This window comes from Panulirus ornatus, chromosome 25, assembly GCF_036320965.1.
Source record: "Panulirus ornatus isolate Po-2019 chromosome 25, ASM3632096v1, whole genome shotgun sequence".
NCBI lineage: Eukaryota > Metazoa > Arthropoda > Malacostraca > Decapoda > Palinuridae > Panulirus > Panulirus ornatus.
In genome coordinates this window covers 21,020,290-21,042,057 of record NC_092248.1, presented here as the reverse complement: position 1 = coordinate 21,042,057, position 21,768 = coordinate 21,020,290, and the positions used below count along the sequence as shown (strand labels likewise).

General features: G+C 41.5%; 1 protein-coding gene and 1 pseudogene across 1 annotated transcript in view; both read left to right on the top strand.

Annotated features, from left to right (window-relative positions):
* LOC139757312 (uncharacterized) overlaps positions 1-21,768 on the top strand; it is a 212,174-nt gene that overhangs the window by 115,346 nt on the left and 75,060 nt on the right. The gene's annotated exons all lie outside the window — the stretch shown is intronic.
* Positions 4,914-17,678, top strand: LOC139757330 (ferrochelatase, mitochondrial-like; annotated as a pseudogene).

Here is a 21,768-nt window from a genome sequence, read left to right as displayed (position 1 = left end):
CTCCTTACGTCCTTTGCTGTCACCTTTTTTCATATATATATATATATATATATATATATATATATATATATATATATATATATATATATATATATATATATATATATGAAGTACCAGGAGAGACTGAGTACAGAATGGAAAAAGGTGAGAACAATGGAAGTAAGGGGAGTGGGGGAGGAATGGGATGTATTTAGGGAATCAGTGATGGATTGCGCAAAAGATGCTTGTGGCATGAGAAGAGTGGGAGGTGGGTTGATTAGAAAGGGTAGTGAGTGGTGGGATGAAGAAGTAAGAGTATTAGTGAAAGAGAAGAGAGAGGCATTTGGACGATTTTTGCAGGGAAAAAATGCAGTTGAGTGGGAGACGTATAAAAGAAAGAGACAGGAGGTCAAGAGAAAGGTGCAAGAGGTGAAAAAAAGGGCAAATGAGAGTTGGGGTGAGAGAGTATCATTAAATTTTAGGGAGAATAAAAAGATGTTGTGGAAGGAGGTAAATAAAGTGCGTAAGACAAGGGAGCAAATGGGAACTTCAGTGAAGGGCGCAAATGGGGAGGTGATAACAAGTAGTGGTGATGTGAGAAGGAGATGGAGTGAGTATTTTGAAGGTTTGTTGAATGTGTTTGATGATAGAGTGGCAGATATAGGGTGTTTTGGTCGAGGTGGTGTGCAAAGTGAGAGGGTTAGGGAAAATGATTTGGTAAACAGAGAAGAGGTAGTAAAAGCTTTTCGGAAGATGAAAGCCGGCAAGGCAGCAGGTTTGGATGGTATTGCAGTGGAATTTATTAAAAAAGGGGGTGACTGTATTGTTGACTAGTTGGTAAGGTTATTTAATGTATGTATGACTCACGGTGAGGTGCCTGAGGATTGGCGGAATGCGTGCATTGTGCCATTGTACAAAGGCAAAGGGGATAAGATTGAGTGCTCAAATTACAGAGGTATAAGTTTGTTGAGTATTCCTGGTAAATTATATGGGAGAGTATTGATTGAGAGGGTGAAGGCATGTACAGAGCATCAGATTGGGGAAAAGCAGTGTGGTTTCAGATGTGGTAGAGGATGTGTGGATCAGGTGTTTGCTTTGAAGAATGTATGTGAGAAATACTTAGAAAAGCAAATGGATTTGTATGTAGCATTTATGGATCTGGAGAAGGCATATGATAGAGTTGATAGAGATGCTCTGTGGAAGGTATTAAGAATATATGGTGTGGGAGGAAAGTTGTTAGAAGCAGTGAAAAGTTTTTATCGAGGATGTAAGGCATGTGTACGTGTAGGAAGAGAGGAAAGTGATTGGTTCTCAGTGAATGTAGGTTTGCGGCAGGGGTGTGTGATGTCTCCATGGTTGTTTAATTTGTTTATTGATGGGGTTGTTAGGGAGGTGAATGCAAGAGTTTTGGAAAGAGGGGCAAGTATGAAGTCTGTTGGGGATGAGAGAGCTTGGGAAGTGAGTCAGTTGTTGTTCGCTGATGATACAGCGCTGGTGGCTGATTCATGTGAGAAACTGCAGAAGCTGGTGACTGAGTTTGGTAAAGTGTGTGAAAGAAGAAAGTTAAGAGTAAATGTGAATAAGAGCAAGGTTATTAGGTACAGTAGGGTTGAGGGTCAAGTCAATTGGGAGGTGAGTTTGGAGAGAATGGAGAGAATGAGTGAGGAAAGATTGACCAAGAGGATATATGTGTCGGAGGTGGAGGGAACGAGGAGAAGAGGGAGACCAAATTGGAGGTGGAAAGATGGAGTGAAAAAGATTTTGTGTGATCGGGGCCTGAACATGCAGGAAGGTGAAAGGAGGGCAAGGAATAGAGTGAATTGGAGCGATGTGGTATACGGGGTTGACGTGCTGTCAGTGGATTGAATCGGGGCATGTGAAGCGTCTGGGGTAAACCATGGAAAGCTGTGTAGGTATGTATATTTGCGTGTGTTGACGTATGTATATACATGAGTATGGGGGTGGGTTGGGCCATTTCTTTCGTCTGTTTCCTTGCGCTACCTCGCAAACGCGGGAGACAGCGACAAAGCAAAAAGAAGAAAAAAAAAAAATATATATATATATATATATATATATATATATATATATATATATATATATATATATAGTATTCGTACAGTTGTTGGCATTGCCCTCTAGATCCTCTACTAGACCTCTTCAGGCTCAGTGTGGTGTAGACTCAGTCACTGACCTCTAGGAGAACTTGTGCCCCTCTAGATGTTCTTGTATTCCAAATTGTAGAGTAAGTCAGTAATTGCTGGCTACACAAGTTGACCACCAGACCCTTGGTGTGTGTGTGTGTGTGTGTGTGTGTGTGTGTGTGTGTGTGTGTGTGTGTGTGTGTGTGTGTGTGTGTGTGTGATTTATCACCTAGGATGTCAAGAAAGAGGGTATATAGGTAATGCCTGTGTCATCCTAGTCGGGATGTGTGTTGGCTGGCCGTAGCCTGGGGTAGTGAAATGCAGTGGGTGTTGTTCCTAGACTTAACGTAGACAGAGGCATTTAGTCCTCAGACATGCAGATACTGTTCTACGATCTCACTGATGGAAGGTTAGTATCAATGTCAGGAGATTCTCTCTCTCTCTCTCTCTCTCTCTCTCTCTCTCTCTCTCTCTCTCTCTCTCTCTCTCTCTCTCTCTCTCTCTCTCTCTCTATATATATATATATATATATATATATATTTAGTTTTTCATATTCCTTTAGTCGTACTCTTCCTTATTCCATCTTTCGTTTCCTTAGCTTCCCCTCTTCATTCTCTGGGCTCCTCAGTCGTTACCTCTACTGCAACTTTCTCTCCTTCCCCGTCTGCTTCCCTCACCCTCATATTTCCCATCCTCTGTGTCCTTCCCACCTTTCCCTCCCTTCCTGTAAAATATGGGTTTTCTGTTCCTCCTTCAGATCATGTCTGATCGCATCCCTTTGTAAGGGCGTCCCTCCTTGATGATTCTTCGGGTGTTTCCACTTTATACTACCTTCTTTCGCTGCCTCGTTGTCCTCGTCCTCCTCCTCGTCGTCGTCGTCTTCGTCGTCTACTACTCCTCCAGGTCCTCGTCGCCGCCTTCGTCGTCGCCCTCGTCCTCCTCCACCTTCTCTTCCTCCTCCAGGTCCCCGTCGCCGCCTTCGTCGTCGTCCTCGTCGTTCTCCACCTCCTCTTCCTCCTCCAGGTCCCCATCGCCGCCTTCGTCGTCGTCCTCGTCCTCCTCCACCTCCTCTTCCTCTAGGTCCTCGTCGCCGCTTTCGTCGTCGTCCTCGTCGTCTCCACCTGCTCTTCCTCCTCCAGGTCCTCGTCGCCGCCTTCGTCGTCGTCCTCGTCCTCCTCCACCTCCTCTTCCTCTAGGTCCTCGTCGCCGCCTTTATCGTCGTCCGCCTCGTCCTCCTCGTCCTCCTCCAGGTCCTCGTCGCCGCCTTCGTACACGTCCTCCTCGTCCTCCTCCAGGTCCTCGTCGCCGCCTTCGTACACGTCCTCCTCGTCCAGCTTGTTCGCCCATAGCACCTGGGGCAGTCCTCAGGACTAACTAACTTGAGGCCGTAAGAGTCCCCGGGCTACGGTAGTCTTAGGTGTAACAGTAATTGCGTACCAGATCCCAGTAATTGGTGGAGTCTGTTATAGATTAATGGGTGAGCTTGTAAGCGGCCACCACACCTGAATAACACTGCTGCTGTCGTGGTGTGTGTGTGTGTGTGTGTGTGTGTGTGTGTGATTATCATTTGTTTGTGATTACCATTTGTCTATTGCAGGTGGGGACTTTTCGCTCGTGTTGTCCCGCCTGTGTTTACTCCTGTGTGTACACGCAAACACACACACACACAGACACACACACACACACACACACACACACCCAGATACTATTTATCTCTTAACCCCAAGGGGTACATGTTCACTTAGGTTTGGTTAGGGGAACACTGCAACGCCCAAGATTCGAAACCCGTATAAGTCCGACCCCGTGCAGGCCCGTGTTAACTCATGGTCAGTAATGCTGAGCATCACACTACATTTGTGCAATACGGGGAGGGACCACTGTACACAGTGGACCATCATCTTCCTTACTGTCATAGGACTTTCCATATGTGAAAAATATAGCACTTGTGTGTGTGTGTGTGTGTGTGTGTGTGTGTGTGTGTGTGTGTGTGTGTGTGTGTGTGTGTGTGCTCGAAGACCTAACATGTCTTCCAAGTACCCATCTTGTTAAAGAATTCCAATCCAGATGGATGACTTAATCATAGATTAAACAATACCGAATACACTGGCTTAGAAATGTCTCAGTTATTACCATTTGTTTTCTACTCCCATAGATAAACCTAACCACAGAGACAGCAAATAATCTACAGGTATGTTGAACACTACCATCTGGTGTTTCCACACCTCTGGTATAAAGCACAGAGATAAATCACAAAAGAACACATGGTTTGGGAATATCGTGGTAGCCACAAGGAAGATGAATCGCGAAGATCCGAGCGTCATCATAATAATTCACGTCTTCAGAGATACAGAGATAATGTGTGAGTATAAAGGATGTTGAGGTGAATCATATATTTATGGTCCTTCGGGAGTTAGCTCCAGGGGTATGCGAGGCCTCTAAAGAGTGGCGCCCAAGAGATACAGGAGCGAAGGTCGTATGTGGTGATAGTGGAGATCACACAGACGCTTCTTGGTAGTGAGAAGCTTCTACCGGCTTTCTCCTCTGTACAGAGAGTCATGTACCTCGTCCAGTAACCTAACCCAGCAACCGCTGCAGATGTGTGACTACCTGACCCAGCAACAGCAGCAGATGTGTGACTACCTGACCCCACAACAACAGCAGATGTGTGACTACCTGACCCCACAACAACAGCAGATGTGTGACTACCTGACCCAGCAACAGCTGCAGATGTGTGACTACCTAACCCAGCAACAGCTGCAGATGTGTGACTACCTGACCTAGCAACAGCAGCAGATGTGTGACTACCTGACCCCACAACAGCTGCAGGTGTGTGACTACCTGACCCAGCAACAGCTGCAGATGTGTGACTACCTGACCCAGCAACAGCAGCAGATGTGTGACTACCTGACCCAGCAACAGCTGCAGATTTGTGACTACCTGACCCATCAACAGCAGCAGATGTGTGACTACCTGACCTTGCAACAGCTGCAGATGTGACTACCTGACCCCACAACAGCTGCAGATGTGGGACTACCTGATCCAGCAACAGCTAACCTAGGACCAGCAGCCCATGCCGGACACTATTATCCAGCAGGTAGAGTCATCAGGGTTCAGACCATCAGAGGAGAAGAGAGAGGAGAGTAGAAACTTTGTCCATAGTCCCCATCCCTTCCTCCTACCATCCCCTGTAAAGCAGATTAAGGACTTGTCGACGCCTTATTAAGATGTTGTCATGTAGACAACAGCCCCGGTGATGTGTTAGCTTCACCCGAGTTAAATTAGTGTTTGATTAGTTCTTGTTCGTGGAAAATATAAGAAGTGATTTAAGAAACTTCCACGATTTGAATATTGAATGATGCAGTGAGGTTGAAAATGACTCACTGGTGTTCAGAGCATCTCTCATCCTCAGTGGTATAGAGAGCATCTCTCATCCTCAGTGGCATTGAGAGCATCTCTCATCCTCAGTGGCATTGAGAGCATCTGTCATCCTCAGTGGCATTGAGAGCATCTCTCATCCTCAGTGGTATTGAGAGCATCTCTCATCCTCAGTGGCATTGAGAGCATCTCTCATCCTCAGTGGCATTGAGAGCATCTCTCATCCTCAGTGGTATTGAGAGCATCTCTCATCCTCAGTGGTATTGAGAGCATCTCTCATCCTCAGTGGCATTGAGAGCATCTCTCATCCTCAGTGGCATTGAGAGCATCTCTCATCCTCAGTGGCATTGAGAGCATCTCTCATCCTCAGTGGCATTGAGAGCATCTCTCATCCTCAGTGGTATTGAGAGCATCTCTCATCCTCAGTGGTATTGAGAGCATCTCTCATCCTCAGTGGTATTGAGAGCATCTCTCATTCTCTTTTTTAACAAAGGAATTCAAATAGCAAGAGTCCTCTGGGACCTAACGAGATCATGTGTGACAATAGAAGGACGAAAAGCTCAGAAATTAGTGTGTTGAGTGTAGAAACTAAAAGGAACGCAAATAATGATAGTCGTGGACTTGAGGTTAGGTTTTTATCAAGCAGCGTTTAGCTCCTCTGAACTGGTGAATTATTCTGTGCGCCAAACTTCTGTTGAAGAAAAAGTTTTTAGTTTCGTTCGAAGTTAAACGATTGCTCACGAGTTTGTATCCATTACTACGAATGATATATGATCAAATCTAGCCTTAAGTAGCTGCTTAAATCGAAATTACCGAAGTCTTTGATAATGGTGAATACCTGCATCACATCACTTTTTCACCTTCACTTTTCAGAGCTAAATCAGTTGAAGTGGTCAGTCAGGTAGTCACTTGGTTGCTCACCATTGTATTCACTCCACTCTGTGTCTATTTTCATGGAAGGTGACCAAATCTTAGCACATTATTCAAGATGGATGCTCGATCACCAGTAAAGTGCAAAGAAAGAGGATTCTTTCCTCAGGGTCGAAAGTCCTTTCTAAGAATCCAGGAATTTTGTTGCCCATCTTTACCGCTTCTGTGCACGGAATACATGGCTTTAGGTCATTAAAGATTATTACATCCACGTCTTTTTCTATACTTACTGCTTATTAGCTCAACATACTTCATAAACGTAGCTGGCCTTCTCGTTTTTACAGCCGATCTGTGTAAGACTTTGCAGTTATCAATATCAAAATTCATTTGCCTCTTGTGAGCCCAGCCCAACTGTTTGTCTTTGCAGGTTTCAAGTTGTAAATGGTCACACACTTTAGTAGATTTATTTATCAGCTTTGTGTGGTCTACGAATTTTGATACCTTACAACTCAATCCGTTACCATTGTCATTGATTGATATGAGAAAGAGAGCCGGTCCCAAAAGTGACCCCTGCAGCACGCCACTTGTTACATTTAACCATTCCGAAGCTTAGCAGTTAACCACTACTTTTTTTATGGCAAGTCGACGAATTTTGTAACCAGAAATGCTCTCTGAACGTCTGATTAGATGACGTCACATGCATTACTTTCATCACATACGATTCTTGCCATCATAAACGAAATGTGGAAGATTTGTCAGATAGGAATGACTTCGTTGCAACCGCGCATGGAGTCGTTTAATTAGGGACGAGCCTATAAATAATTTACAGTCTTGTCTCTAAAGATGGTTTCCGTGAGTTTACCTACTGCAGACGTTCAGATAATTGGATGATGACCTGTGTATTCGGCAAGGAAATCTCTGTTTCTAATAATTACCAAGACTCAGAGAACCATTCATATCATGATTTTCTTCGAGGGCAATTGTTTTCTGCAAAATGCTTCGTATACTGCATGCATTAACATACTGCATTCTGATATATGACTTAAAATCCTGGGGAGAATTTCTTACGAAAGGGGACGGGGTGGTCTGCTCCACCCGAGCTGCGTTCTTCGACCTAATCATACGTGTTGACCCGCTGAGACGCTTGCCAGAACACGCAGCTCTCCAGTTCACTCAGGTGGAGGCCTTCCTTCGCAAACATATCAGACCTTACATAAAAACGCCACCACAAGTTTACAATCTCATAACCCTCCTGTCAACATAGATTCATTAATCTATCACAGAGGCTGAACATCGTGCTGTAGGAAGGCGTTCCTGGTACCTACTCTGTGTAGCATCCCTAACTTCATAACTTTATTGGGTCTTGTTCCCAGAACGACGACCAAGCTTGCGCTGTTTCTCCAGGAACCCCCGTCCGACCTATCCCGTAATTACATCCTTCATTTTCAGTGTTGACCTCAGTAGTGGTACCGTTTGCCCGCAGTCTCCATAAATGACAGTGTTTAGGTTACTTAGCATGATTATTTGAGTAAACAGACCTGATAAGAGTCAGTATAATCAATTACGTCGAGGGTTTCCCGATCTGGTTCAGCAATTCGGAATGTGCAATTTAGCGGAAGCTACTAATATCCTTGTTTCTCCTGGTCAGAAAAAGGAGCCTCCACCTGGAAAGGCCCGGATGAGAGTGGTCGTTATGTTTGTAAACAAATCCGCTGCATGCGACTTAAGGCTTCACGGATGGGTTCACGTGTATCGTTCTCGATAACACATTCTTGCGATTGTCGTCCGATATACAGCTTACGATATATTAGTATGCTATCATAGTTTCTGAACTGGGACTATTGTAATAAACCAAAGTGATATATTTCTAATAGTTTTGCCTTGTGTTTTGATATCAAAGTGTAAGCTGTTATAGTGTTTGGTTCGCTTTGTATATTCTAGATATTGTATTTAATATGTCTTTCAGGTTATGTTTCACATAATATTTTAGAGTGCTCTTTACGTAAATTTCATCTAAATATTTCGCTTCAGAGCAGTACCATATTTTGCCTGATCACTTCCTTTTTGTGTTAAGCATCTGGCATATCTCTTAACTCTCCTCTTTTGAGAAACAGTCTGCTCCTCACAGTTTTGGAGACTCACTCTTTGTACCTCGCAATTCCGTATTCCCCTGGTGATTTCTTTCCCTCTTTCTTGCTTCATCACACACACACACACACACACACACACACACACACACACACACACACGATAGCCAGAGTTCATCTACACCCTGCCCTCACCCACCCCTGGGGCGGCGAGGGGGACATGATTGGAGTCAGTAGTACCTTGGCCGCTGCGAGGTACCCCAAGGACAGCACCTTCCTCTCCCCTTGTTTACCATAGTGATCACAATCGAGTGTTCACCCCAGTGATGTTCTGTAGGTCCCCCATCCCCCTTTCCTTCCCTCCACTCCGCCGATCTAATCTACCCCACTTCCCCCCCCCATTTTTTTTTAACACATGAGTCGCCACGATTACTTTGCCCTTCCACTCATACAAATTGTGTACAGTCCAATCAATTTCCCCGAGAGAGGAAAAGTTGGGAGTTTTATATCTGTTATGATGGGATTGTTGAGTGTGCTTTGGGTAAGTTGTGGAGTGTGTGTGTGTGTGTGTGTGTGTGTGTGTGTGTGTGTGTGTGTGTGTTACGGGGATGGAGAGTTTCACAATCGTGTTGACCCGTCTCTAAAGCCATTCATCTATGAGCTCCAGAGGGGAGGATGAGCAGCTGGGTTGTCTGTAACCCAGGGATTCGAACTCGGGGCCCGGGAAATTGGCGGATGAGGATACCTACATAACGGAGGCGTCTGACTGTGTGTGTGTGTGTGTGTGGCTGTATATCAATGCTCCGCCTTTCCCCTGTACGACAAATTGGAGCAAATTGGAAGAGATACTTGCTGAGATAAGAGACTTCGTCATTAGTGTGGCGAGGGGGAGAGATTATCTGATGAAGACGATAAGAATGACAACGTCAGGGATGGTGCTTCCCCTCCTTCCATCCCCCTGCTTTGTACATCAACCTCTGCCCCGCCCCATCAACCTCTGCCCCGCCCCACCAACTCTGCCCCACCCCATCAACCTCTGCCCCACCCCATCAACCTCAGCCCCACCCCACCAACCTCTGCCCCACCTCATCAACCTCTGCCCCGCCCCATTAACCTCTGCCCCGCCCCATCAACCTCTGCCCCACCCCATCAACCTCTGCCCCACCCCACCAACCTCTGCCCCACTCCACCAACCTCTGCCCCAACTCCTCACCCACCTGCGTACTCTTCCAGTCAGCTTCCCTCAGTGCCCCAGGCTCCAGAGAAGCAAGTTTCTCCCGGACCTACGCTTCGTAGCGGGATATGTAGATAGGATGTAGTCACTGGAGTCTGTTATTCTAGGGATACTCTCTGTTGAGCTGTGTTCCATGGCTATCATCTGTGGCTCCGACTTCCATAACTTGATCATTTGTCTCAGCCAGTCATACATGTTGTTCCCCCACATGGGAGTTGTAGATTATGGTGGCGCATCACACCATCGGTAGAGGCTGAGAAAATGCGACCGGAAGCCAACTCAAATATGCATCAGAATGAACAGAGGTAATTTTTGAATACTGTCAGACAAGCATTTTGAATCGTACCAAATTTAAGCTGGTATCCTAATAATACATCTGTCTGAACGGGTTTGGTCAAGTGTATTTTCAAACAGATGTTACTTTATGTTAACTAAGACGGCACGAGCAACTGAAGCCCCAGTTGAGACCATCTCATTAACGCTATATATATACATACATACATATATATTCATGTATTTATTATTTCCGTCGGGAAATACAAAATCAGACGAGCTCTATTTTTGAAGTCTTTAATTCGCCCTCTGCAGGGAAGTGTGTGTCACCTGAACACTTCCTCAAGTTCTTAGGGACTGGCGGCTGCACAAGTTCGTGAGAAACCTTGTACTACAACCTCACCCAAGACTGGTATACCTATGCTCATCAACATGGATGGTCCACCCAGTTTAGATGAAGTTCATGATTTTTTACTCCGACTGTTTAGAGATCGTGATATAATTCAGCTGCCATTTCAGGATTATACGAGACCATGGATCGCAAAACGAAGAACACCAAATATTTAAGAAAAATATGATGAAATTGGCGGTGGATCTCCAGTATTTAAATGGACTAATATTCAGGGAAAAATGCTATGTGAACGCTTAGATGATCTCTGTCCTAATTCCTCACCACATAAACATTATATTGGTTTCCGGTGCGCCCATCCTCTCACTGAAGACACACTTCAACAGATGGCAGAAGATGGTGTTGAAAATCGCATCGCTTTTACACAATATCTACAATACAGTTGTAGCACCATTGGGTCTAGCATGAATGCCATTCCCCAATTGTATGCTCGCAGGAAGATGGAGAGCAAGATGAACTGGACTGTAATTGATCGTTGCTGCACAAATCCTTGCTAAATGCTTTGCTGAAAATATCAAGAAGGAGCTCGACCAGTTTCCTAAAGAGAAACGGAAAGGTGTATATATTCTCTTCTCAGCTCATTCCTTACCATTAAGGCAAGTTAATCGTTAGGATCCCTACGCAGCTGAGGTGGGAGCGACAGTACAAATGGTGATGCAGGAATTAGGCTTTTCTAATCCATATCGTTTGGTCTGGTAGAGTAAAGTGGGACCACTTCCTTGGTTGTCCCCTGCCACAGACGATGCTATCAAGGGTTTGGTGCAACGTGGAAGAAAAAACATCATCTTAGTATATATATATATATATATATATATATATATATATATATATATATATATATATATATATATATATATATATATATATATATATCTTTTCTTTCAAACTATTCGCCATTTCCCGCGTTAGCGAGGTAGCGTTAAGAACAGAGAACTGGGCCTTTGAGGGAATATCCTCACCTGGCCCCCTTCTCTGTTCCTTCTTTTGGAAAAAAAAAAAAAAAAATAATGAGAGGGGAGGATTTCCAGCCCCCCGCTCCCTCCCCTTTTAGTCGCCTTCTACGACACGCAGGGAATACGTGGGAAGTATTCTTTCTCCCCTATCCCCAGGGAGGATATATATATATCTATCTATCTATCTATCTATCTATCTATCTATCTATATATATATATATATATATATATATATATATATATATATATATATATATATATATATATATATATATATATATTTGCGGAAGATGAAAGCCGGCAGCAGATTTGGATGGTATTGCAGTGGAATTTATTAAAAAAGGGGGTGACTGTATTGTTGACTGGTTGGTAAGGTTATTTGATGTATGTATGACTCACGGTGAGGTGCCTGAGGATTGGCGGAATGCGTGCATAGTGCCATAGTACAAAGGCAAAGGGGATAAGAGTGAGTGCTCAAATTACAGAGGTATAAGTTTGTTGAGTATTCCTGGTAAATTATATGGGAGGGTATTGATTGAGAGGGTAAAGGCATGTACAGAGCATCAGATTGGGGAAGAGCAGTGTGGTTTCAGAAGTGGTAGAGGATGTGTGGATCAGGTGTTTGCTTTGAAGAATGTATGTGAGAAATACTTAGAAAAGCAAATGGATTTGTATGTAGCATTTATGGATCTGGAGAAGGCATATGATAGAGTTGATAGAGATGCTCTGTGGAAGGTATTAAGAATATATGGTGTGGGAGGAAAGTTGTTAGAAGCAGTGAAAAGTTTTTATCGAGGATGTAAGGCATGTGTACGTGTAGGAAGAGAGGAAAGTGATTGGTTCTCAGTGAATGTAGGTTTGCGGCAGGGGTGTGTGATGTCTCCATGGTTGTTTAATTTGTTTATGGATGGGGTTGTTAGGGAGGTAAATGCAAGAGTTTTGGAAAGAGGGGCAAGTATGAAGTCTGTTGGGGATGAGAGAGCTTGGGAAGTGAGTCAGTTGTTGTTCGCTGATGATACAGCGCTGGTGGCTGATTCATGTGAGAAACTGCAGAAGCTGGTGACTGAGTTTGGTAAAGTGTGTGGAAGAAGAAAGTTAAGAGTAAATGTGAATAAGAGCAAGGAGGTGGAGGGAACGAGGAGAAGAGGGAGACCAAATTGGAGGTGGAAAGATGGAGTGAAAAAGATTTTGTGTGATCGGGGCCTGAACATGCAGGAGGGTGAAAGGAGGGCAAGGAATAGAGTGAATTGGAGCGATGGCCCAACCCACCCCCATACACATGTATATACATACGTCCACACACGCAAATATACATACCTACACAGCTTTCCATGGTTTACCCCAGACGCTTCACATGCCTTGATTCAATCCACTGACAGCACGTCAACCCCGGTATACCACATCGCTCCAATTCACTCTATTCCTTGCCCTCCTTTCACCCTCCTGCATGTTCAGGCCCCGATCACACAAAATCTTTTTCACTCCATCTTTCCACCTCCAATTTCGTCTCCCTCTTCTCCTCGTTCCCTCCACCTCCGACACATATATCCTCTTGGTCAATCTTTCCTCACTCATTCTCTCCATGTGACCAAACCATTTCAAAACACCCTCTTCTGCTCTCTCAACCACGCTCTTTTTATTTCCACACATCTCTCTTACCCTTACGTTACTTACTCGATCAAACCACCTCACACCACACATTGTCCTCAAACATCTCATTTCCAGCACATCCATCCTCCTGCGCACAACTCTATCCATAGTCCACGCCTCGCAACCATACAACATTGTTGGAACCACTATTCCTTCAAACATACCCATTTTTGCTTTCCGAGATAATGTTCTCGACTTCCACACATTCTTCAAGGCTCCCAGAATTTTCGCCCCCTCCCCCACCCTATGATCCACCTCCGCTTCCATGGTTCCATCCGCTGCCAGATCCACTCCCAGATATCTAAAACTCTTCACTTCCTCCAGTTTTTCTCCATTCAAACTCACCTCCCAATTGACTTGACCCTCAACCCTACTGTACCTTTACTGTACATTTACTCTTAACTTTCTTCTTTCACACACTTTACCAAACTCAGGAATATATGTATTCCTGTGAATCCTCTGGGAAAATGAAACACGGTAAGTTCCAAAGTGCACTTTCGTGTAATAATCACATCATCAGGGAGACACAAAAGAGAAATATAAGTCAGTTGATATACATCGAAGAGACGAAGCTAGGACGCCATTTGGTAAACATGCGACTATCCAAGACATACAACGAGCGTTCATAAACTTATCATTTTACAAATTTTATCAACAATAAAGGTATCTAATTTGTATAGACAATCACTGATATTAAGATTATAATTCTTTGTGTATTCAATAATAGAAGATTCATTGATATTTCTCGTGGTAGTAGAGTTAGAGTTAATAACTGAGATGGCGTTACTCCAATCAATACAATGATCATAGTTTTTAACGTGATTAAACAAGGCATTAGATTCTTGTCCCGTTCTTACACTATATTCATGTTGCTTAAGTCTAACAGAAAGATCCTTACCAGTCTGCCCAACATAGAATTTATCACAATTTCCACATGGCTCTTTATAGATGCATCCAAGAGAATTTTCTGGTGAATTACTGATTAAGATATTTTTTATAGTATTAATGTTGCTGAAGGCAACATATACATTTAAGGATTCAAGCAACATGGGAAGTAAAATAAAATTATTATTAAAAGGGAGAACTAAAGGATTCTTGGTGTCAGTGGGAGGTTTTAGGCTCAACTCTATAAAATGATTTCTTTGCTAACTTGGGATTTATCAATGAAAGATCTAGGGTACTTTAACTTAGATCCAATAGAATATATCTTCTTAAACTCATCATCAATAAACTATGGACTGTAAATATGTAACGCCGTAAGGAACATAGATTGAAATGATAATTTAACTCTGTCATGTTGGGATGAATAATAATGGATAAATGAGCATACATTGGTAGGTTTTCTGTATATGCTAAACTTAAACTTGTTTCCTTGCCTATGGATCATGCAATCTAAAAATGGTAACATACCATTATTTTCATTTTCTACAGTAGATTTGATGGAAGGTACTAAAGAAGAACTGGATGTTGGACTATTGCTATGTCAGATTAAAGAAAGAACGCAATATGCTACAAATGATACTAAATTGTAAGTTGGACCATCTTATTAAAAACAGCAACTGGACCAAGAACACAAGCCCTTCTTTTGTGAAAAAAATTGTCTAATAAACAACTCGATAAGGATTCCTTGCGTGCATTAGGCTATGGTTTACGTTTTGTGTGCTCTAACAGGAAGCCAACCGTGTTGATGTCACAAAGTCTTTTTGTAATTTAGAGAAATACAGTAATTTAACTAATGATGAAATAAATATCTGTAAGGGTTTAGTGTATGCCAGTTTGTCAAAACCAGTGGAACCTAATTGCCCTAAAAGATTTATAAGAGCTATTAACACCTTAAAGAAAGACAAGGATATACATATTACTAAAGCAGATAAGGCTAACACTGTTGTGATTTTAGACAAAAGTAACTATTTATCTAAAATGAATGAGCTTTTAAATGATGACACAACATATTCTAAACTTAGGAAAAATCCCTTAGAAGCAGTTAATTCCCATTTCAATAAAGAAATGAAGTTGTTGTTGAAAGGTAATAGTTCTCTTATCAAAAGCTTGTCATCTTTGTCCCCTTCATTGCCATATATGTATGGACTTATCAAAACACATAAACAGAATTTTCCAGCAAGACCTATAGTGAGTTCAGTAGGCTCCATCACATATAAATTGTCAAAATGGATAGTTTCTTCACTAAGCCCTTTAGTGGTTAAGGTATCAAATTTTAATATCATGAACAATGTAGATTTAGTCAACAAGCTAAACAATATCAATGTTAATTTTGATTTCAAACTAGTTAGCTTTGATGTTTCCTCACTTTTCTCCAAAGTTCCAGTTGATGACCTTTTAGAATATTTATTTGATGTCTTGGATGATATTTATTTTCATGTTTCAAAGTCAGTTTTCATTGAACTGATAGAAATATGTATAAAAGACTGTGTATTTCAATTTAATGGAGATTATTATGCTAAAAAAATTGGTATGGCAATGGGTAACCCTCTTTCACCTGTACTAAGTAATCTTTATATGGATTTTTTTGAAACAAAATTACTAAAGGATATCTTACCTTCTAATGCAATATGGTTTAGGTGTGTAGATGATGTTCTTTGTGTTTGGCCAACAAATGAATATTTACAAATATTTCTCCCCTTAACAATTTAGTACCTTCCATCAAATTTACTGTAGAAAATGAAAATAATGGTATGTTACCATTTTTAGATTGCATGATCCATAGGCAAGGAAACAAGTTTGAGTTTAGCATATACAGAAAACCTACCAATGCATGCTCATACATCCATTATTACTCATCTCAACATGACAGAGTTAGACCATCATTTCAATTTATGTTCCTTAGGGCATTACGCATTTGTAGTCCAGAGTTTATTGATAATGAGTTTGAGAAGATATATTCTATTGAATCTAAGTTAAAGTACCCTAGATCTTTCATTGATAAATCCCTTAAGTTAGTAAAGAAATCATTTTATAGAGCTGAGCCCACACTTCCCATTGACACCAAGAATTTTTCAGTTCTTCCCCTTGATAATATTTTAGTTTACTTCCCATGTTGATTGAATCCTTTAATGTAAATGTTGCCTTCAGCAATGATAATACTATAAAGAATATTTTAATCTTCACCAGAAACTTCTCTTGGATGCATCTATAAAGTGCCATATGGAAATTGTGATAAATTTTATGTTGGGGAGGCTGGTAAGGATCTTTGTGTTAGACTTAAGCAACATAAATATAGTATAAGAACGGGACCAGAATCTAATGCCTTGTTTAATCACGTTAATAGCTATGATCATTGTATTGACTGGAGTAATGCCATCTCAGTTATTAACTCTAACTCTGTTACCACAAGAAATATCATTGAATCTTCTATTATTAAATACACAAAGAATTATTATCTTGATATTAGTGATGGTCTATACAAATTAGATAACTTTATTGTTGATAAAATTTGTAAAATGTTAAGTTTATGAACGCTCGTTGTATGTTTTGGACAATCACATGTTTACCAAATGGCGTCCTTGCTTCGTCTCTTCGATGTATATCAACTGACTTATATTTCTCTCTTGTGCCTCCCCTGATGATGTGATTATCACACGAAAGTGCACTAGGGAACTTATCTTGTTTCATTTTCACCGTGGACTTATAGGAATATCTTGATCACGCGCAAAATTGTGATCCTATCCAACCATATATATATATATATATATATATATATATATATATATATATATATATATATATATATATATATATATATATATATATATATATATATATCCTAACCTGAGTCAGGTACCCATTTTATCGAACACTACCAGGAGATAAATGAACAGCTAGATTGACTGTGGACTGACTGCCACAACCAGGATTCGAAGCAATGATCTTGACCCTGGGCGGCCCGGGAATGCGTCACGGTCAAGAACGCTGACCGCTACACCACGGAGTTCTATAACCAAGTGTCGCCAATTTGCGTTCTCAGTGTGACTCTCTACAACCCGGAAAGTGACTAAAAGTGGATGTGCGACGAAGCCAGCTTCTAGTACTCCGTGACGTCAGCGATGGCTCCCCGTCACTCGTATGTGTTCCATTACAATGGCCTAAGAGCAGGAAGAAAAGAACAACCAATGCATTTATTATCGTACAATTATCGTTGCATAATTTTGCACAATTTAGCCGTGTTCCATGCATATTACCTGTGCCACCGTCTTCCATAATTCATATTTTTTTCCAGCCATTCATATAGGATGACTTTCGCCTATAATTCATCCACATGATTTTCAGCGGGATATGACGAGGAGGTGTTAGCTTTGAATAAACATGAAGGCAAATTTAGCGCTTGCTATATTTCTTGACACCTGTTGCCAGGGAGAAACTGATCAACTCCCCAGTGCAGGGAAATGTTTCCTTCTCAGCTTCAGGGCTTCGGCCCAGGGTTGGGCTGAGCTGGCCAGCACCTCCTACATACACACACACACACACACACACACACACACACACAGATGTTGAACACAGTGAACATTACCCCCGTCTCTAGAACTTTCTCTTCTATAACACTTCTTTTTTCTGTTATGCTCATAATTGCTCTCAGCTTCCACCGTGTCGTTACAGCTTCCAGTAATGACCATTTTCCAACAGATGGTGATTTATGGAGTCTGCAGTCAGAGCCAACGAGGCCACAGACGGCCCAGCACATTTTTAACATGATCTGTGCCACCTCCCTAAACTAACACACAGCATCATTACAAACAATGGACATTTCTTTGCCTAGATTAGCTAAGTCTCTCCAAACAAACACACACACCTACACTATGCCAGGGATATGTATATAAGGCACAAGGTACACCTCTCCGACACACTGACACAGTTGAGACATCACACACACACATCAGCACACACCGTGCTCATCCTTCCTCTGTGTAGTATCTCCGTCCAATCTCTTTATTTACTATTAAAGACCACCCCTCCCCCCTCCCCCCCTGTGACAATTAAGAGAATAATGGTACAACAACAACCGCTACTACTACTACCACTACTATTACTACTACTACTACTACTACTACTACTACTACTACTACTACTACTACTACTACTACTACTAGTACTACTACTGCTGCTACTACTACTCCTACTACTACTACTGCTGCTACTACTACTGCTGCTACTACTACTGCTAGTACTACTACTACTAGTACTACTACTAGTACTACTACTACTACTAGTACTACTACTACTACTACTACTACTACTACTACTAATACAAATGATGATAATAAAGATAATAGTAATATTGATAATAATGATGCCTGTCCCATTCCGTTGTAACGCTAGACACATAATACATCCCTGACTCACTTATGTGTAGCATTACAACACATTGTTAATGACCATATCATCTGTACGTTCCATCATAACAATGATGATAACACTTTACACGAACACGTGAGTTACTTAGTCCTTCCTGTAGGTGACTGTAGGATTAACCGTTGGTATTAGAATACAGGGCGCCTTGCCTGTTAGCAGGCACCTATATTGGATCCTTCAAGTCACTCCAAAAGACCAGCAGAAATGCAAAGGAGGCAGAAATTTAATTAAGGCCAGTGTGGAGTGAGGTGTGTTGAGAGGGGCGTGACTCGGGTGAGGATGTGTGTGTGTGTGTGTGTGTGTGTGTGTGTGTGTGTGTGTGTGTGTGTGTGTGTGGTGGTCGGCCGCAGGGGGTTCGTCCCTCTCTTATTGGCTGAGCAGGACCCCTCGATCTCCCTTCTTTGATGCTTCTTATAAGATTTTTTTTCCTCGCTTTTTTTTATTGGATTTAGATCTGTTTCGATTTTCTTTTACTCTTTTTCCACGAGGACAAGTTTCTTGTTCGTCATGAAGTGGTCTTGGCTGGTTTGATCTCAGGGTTTCCATTTTGATTTCCATTTATTCTCAGGGTTTAAAAAGCGCGTAAAGGAACACGTACTCAAATCTGCCACACCTTTCACGACATTCTAAGCTTCAAGTAACGAGATCATTTTTCTTTTATATGTTACACACACACACACACACACACACACACACATATATATATATATATATATATATATATATATATATATATATATATATATATATATATATATATATATATATATATATATATATATATATATATATTCCTATGAGTCCACGGGGAAAATGAAACACAATAGGTTCCCAAGTGCACTTTTGTGTAATAATCACATCATCAGGGGAGACACGAGAGAGAAATATAAGTCAGTTGATATACATCGAAGAGACGAAGCTAGGACGCCATTTGGTAAACATGCGATTGTCCAAAACATACAACGAGCGTTCATAAACTTATCATTTTACAAATCTTATCAACAATAAAGTTATCTAATTTGTACAGACCATCACTAATATTAAGATTATAATTCTTTGTGTATTTAATAATAGAAGATTTAATGATATTTCTCTTGGTAATAGAGTTAGAGTTAACAACTGAGATGGCGTTACTCCAGTCAATACAATGATCATAGTTTTTAACATGATTAAACAAGGCATTTGATTCTTGTCCCGTTCTTACACTATATCTATGTTGCTTAAGTCTAACAGAAAGATCCTTACCAGTCTGACCAACATAAAATTTATCACAATTTCCACAAGGAACTTTATATATGCATCCAAGAGAATTTTCTGGTGAATTCCTGATTAAGATATTCTTTATAGTATTATTGTTGCTTAAGGCAACATTTACATTAAGGGATTTAAGCAACATGGATTGTAAAGTGAATATGATTATTAAAAGGGAGAACTGAAAGATTCTTGGTGTCAGTCGGAGGTTTGGGCTCAACTCTATAAAATGATTTCTTTGCTAAAATAAGGGATTTTTTCAATGAAAGATTTAGGGTACTTAAACTTAAATCCAATAGAATATATCTTCTCTAACTCATCATTAATAAAATCTGAAATGCAAATACGTAATGCCCTAAGGAACATAGATTGAAATGATGATAATTTAACTCTGTCATGTTGAGATGAGTAATAATGGATATATGAGCACACATTGGTAGGTTTTCTGTATATGCTAAACTTAAACTTGTTTCCTTGTCTATGGATCATGCAATCTAAAAAGGATAACATACCATTATTTTCATTTCTACAGTAAATTTGATGGAAGATACTAAATTGTTAAGTAAGGGGAGAAATATTTGTAAATTTTCATTTGTTGGCCAAACACAAAGAACATCATTTACATACCTAAACCAAATTGCATTAGAAGGTAAGATATCCTTTAGTAATTTTGTTTCAAAATATTCCATATAAAGATTACTTAGTACAGGTGAAAGAGGGTTACCCATTGCCGTACCAAATTTTTGAGCATAATAATCTCCATTGAATTGAAATGCATAGTCTTTTATGCACAATTTTATCAGTTCACTGAAAACAGACTTTGAAACTGGTAAGTGAATATCATCCAAGACATCAAATAGATATCATATATATATATATATATATATATATATATATATATATATATATACTATTTCTTAGTATCATACGACGTTTTACAAGATTTTTCTGTGTGTGGGACCCTGAATGAGCCTTAGATGTGATTACTTATGGTGATGTAGATCATGTGTGTGTGTGTGTGTGTGTGTGTGTGTGTGTGTGTGATGGATCGTTCTCATCCACGCCGGATATAAATCCGTACTCTATCAAGCCGTATCAAGTGATAGCTGTTTACTTATCGCTTGGGTTTCATTTATAATAACTCTCTCCCTCCAACTCTCGTTCGTAATGTTTATTTCGGATTTTCATGTTACAAGTCAATGTACCTTCCTGATTGGTGCGTTGCCCCTCCGATGCTCAACTGTTAGGGGAGCGTCATCTGGAACTCTGGAGTTTCGTCGAAATATTGTGAGAGTGGATGTGACATTTAGAACGTGGAGAAGGTGAAGCTGTTATTGATTAATCCTCGACCAATATTCTCTCTCTCTCTCTCTCTCTCTCTCTCTCTCTCTCTCTCTCTCTCTCTCTCTCTCTCTCTCTCTCTCTCTCTCTCTCTCTCTCACTGGTTAGCACATGAATGGGTGACCGCCCTGGGAATACCAGATGCTCTTGGCATATGCGGTGGGCGCTACACGCTAGCCTGCTCTGCCTAATGGCAAAATCTCGTCATAAGGACTCGTAAAGTATTCTCTCTCTCTCTCTCTCTCTCTCTCTCTCTCTCTCTCTCTCTCTCTCTCTCTCTCTCTCTCTCTCTCTCTCTCTCTCTCTCTCTCTCTCAGCAGCCGACCAGAGGAGGTAGTACCCGCCTGGGGATCGGAAAGGTTAGTGACGGCTGCGCAGTGAGCCAGCGCTTCAGTGGCCGTCAAGTTGCGCTCTCTTGACCAAGAGCTTTAGCTGCCTCGTCTTGTTACCTCAACCACACGTGCGCTGTTGGCTGGCGTTCAGTCCACAAACATGACACATCTCACGCAATACATTTAAGAACACGAAACTCACACGCACGAAACTCACACGACTCGTTCGTCGTAACACTCGATTTTTCGTGTGGCGAGCACTACGCGCTAACCCTTCCTATTTGACAAAATTTCTTCGTAAATACTCGTAATTACTTTATGTTTTTCTCTCCTCTGTTCACACCTTTCCTCCACAGTTACTCTCTCAGCCTCAGGTCCTCTTAAGCCACCTACTGTACTTCCCACATCCCTCCCCGCTCCTCTTCCCTTTATTACCACTCCCTTTCCTACCGTTCACCGTTCCCTTCTGCCGCCTGTTAGCCCCATTCACCGACACTGTTGACTCCGTT